General features: G+C 46.6%; 1 protein-coding gene across 1 annotated transcript in view; it reads left to right on the forward strand.

Annotated features, from left to right (window-relative positions):
* Positions 1–2,108: 2,108 nt before the first annotated feature.
* The window catches only part of LOC122548202 (pentraxin-related protein PTX3-like), a 4,907-nt gene continuing 4,368 nt past the window's right edge, over positions 2,109–2,647 (forward strand). Inside the window, exon 1 of the mRNA XM_043686746.1 lies at positions 2,109–2,113. The gene's annotated coding sequence lies outside the window, so the exon portion shown is untranslated. The remainder of the gene's footprint in view (positions 2,114–2,647) is intronic.

The following is a 2,647-nucleotide window of genomic DNA, read 5'->3' on the forward strand; positions in this document are numbered from 1 at the left end:
GGTCAGAGCTGGGAGATAAGTGGGAGGGGGGTGTTGAGGGGAAGGTAGCTGGGAAAGCGAAGGGGGGATGAAGGTGAGAGAGAAGGTGATAGGTCAGAGAGTGGGGCGATGGTGGGTGCCGGGACTGGGATAATAGCCTCCAACTCGGCACCGCCCCCTCTGACCTATCACCTTCTCCCTCACCTTCATCCACCTATCGCTTTCCCAGCTACCTCTCCCCACACCCCACCCCCCTCCCATTTATCACTCCACCCCTGAGGCTCCCTGCCTCATTCCTGATGAAGGGCTTATGCCCGAAACATCAACTCTCCTGCTCCTCGGATGCTGCCTGACCTGCTGTGCTTTTCCAGCGCCACACTTGACACTGGGACAGCAAGCAGAGGAGAACTCATGTAAACCTAAGGTTTGACACATTCAGCTGCTCAATCCAACTCTCCTTGTATCCTCCTGATCTCTCTACACAAGATAATATCTTTTAGATGGGAAGTAACTTGAGCTGAGAATTGATGAATCAGGAACACAGAGGGAGTGGCAAGTGGGACTCCTTCTTTAAAAGGGCATTCTGAGGGCCAGGTTTCCTTGATCAAATGGTATTTGTCTGGTCTCAGCAGCCGGTGTTCCCTGAATGCCAGACTTCCAGTGGAGGCATTTCTTTCACTCCACCTAAACACAGTTGGAAGAGTGGTTTTTGAAGAATACTATTCTTTCTTTAAAAAGGCCTATATGTGGAATACCCTTTATAAATACACCCTCTTCTAAAACAAGTTTCCAAATTCTTGTCCTCATGATTTGCATTTTCACAAAGCAAGTCAGGGCAGGATTTATACACTTAATGTCCTGATTAGATTAGATTAGATTCCATTCTATACAGTGTGGAAACAGGCCCTTCAGCCCAAACCGACCCTCCGAAGAGTAACCCACCCAGACCAATTTCCCTCTGAATGATGCAATGAACACTTTGGGCAATTTAGCATGGCCAATTCACCTGACCTGCACACCTTTGGACTGTGGGAGGAAACCCACGCAGACACGGGGAGAATGTGCAAACTCCACGCAGACAGTCGCCCGAGGCTGCAATCGAACCTGGGACCCTGGTGCTATGAGGCAGCAGTGTTAACCACTGAGCCACCGTGCCGCTATCCTGGGGAGTGTTGCAGCTTGTTTGGATAAGCAGAGGGGCTGCAGGATGGTTGAGCAAACCCACTGTGGTACAGGAAGCCATTCAAGTGAATTTGGTAAATGGAATGTAGTGATTGTAGAGAACAGCAATCCCTACAATTCCCTGTAGCCAACAGTGAGATTCCAGACAGCTTATCAGCCCAGTGCCAAGGTTAGGGTCGTCTGGGAGGAGGAGAAGCAAGTTGGCATAGTCCACATGGTACCCATGTAATAGGACTAGCAAGCAACTCAGGGATAATGAGAAAATAGGGGCTAAAGTTTTACAAATAGAACTCAAAGGTAGTAATCTCTGGAAAATTCCCTGAACCACAGTAAATTGACATAAGGCTACTTAGATCTAGAGTTAAAATGCTCAATGATTGGTGTGGAAGAAATGGGTTTCAATGCCTAGGGCCCTGGCATTGGCACTGGGGAAAGTGGATGCTGTATCATTGGAACAGGCTACACCTGAACCATGCTTGGTTCAGTGTTCTGGTAAGTAACTTTTCAATTTAATTGTGCTGGCGAAGGATAAGGTGAGGGAAGATGTAATAAGAGAAAGGACAAGGCAGCAGGAGCAATAAGGGAAATGAGAATCAAAATGTGAGCAGAAGGGACAGTGTTTAATCTGAGCAGATAGGTTTGCTTAAAAACAATAAAGAGATGGAACTGTACAAACTATACAAGAGTAGGCCATTCGGTCCTTCAAACCTACTTTTCAACTCAGTGACACAATGGGCTGGTCTGATTTTAACCTCAATTCTACATTCCTGCATATCCCTGATAATCTTTCAACTTTATCTGAATGTGTATAGCAATTGTAACAAATCAAATGAATTGTCAGCTCAAACACAAATAAATATACATGATCTGGTAGCCATTGCAAGGTGACTAAGGCTGAGATCTGAATATTCAGGTCTATGTGACATTTTAGAAGCATGGGAAGCCAGGAAAGGTGGAGGGGTAGCTCTGTTAATTAAAGATGACATTAGTACAAGAACGACAGATGTCCTTCATTCCTGATATCAGGATGTTGAATCAACCTGAATTGAGATGAGAAACTGTTAAGGTAAGAAATTACTTGTGGTAAATATAACCCAAAAAAACTGCAGATGCTGTAAACCAGAAACAGAAGTTGCTGGAAAAGCTCAGCAGGTCTGGCAGCATCTGTGAAGGGAAAGGGAACAGGAGAATCGACGTTTCGGGCATTAGCCCTTCTTCAGGAATGAGGACAGTTTGTCCAGCAGGCTAAGATAAAAGATAGGGAGGAGGGACTTGGGGGAGGGGCGTCGGAAATGTGATAGGTGGAAAGAGGTCAAGGTGAGGGTGATAGGTCAGACTGGGGTGGGGGCGGAGAGGTCGGGAAGAAGATTGCAGGTTAGGAAGGCGGTGCTGAATTCGATGGATTTGACTGAGACAAGGTGGGGGGAGGGGAAATGAGGAAACTGGTGAAACCCGAGTTCATCCCTTGTGGTTGGAGGATTCCTAG

Source organism: Chiloscyllium plagiosum, unplaced genomic scaffold, assembly GCF_004010195.1.
Source record: "Chiloscyllium plagiosum isolate BGI_BamShark_2017 unplaced genomic scaffold, ASM401019v2 scaf_5924, whole genome shotgun sequence".
Taxonomy (NCBI): Eukaryota; Metazoa; Chordata; class Chondrichthyes; order Orectolobiformes; family Hemiscylliidae; genus Chiloscyllium; species Chiloscyllium plagiosum.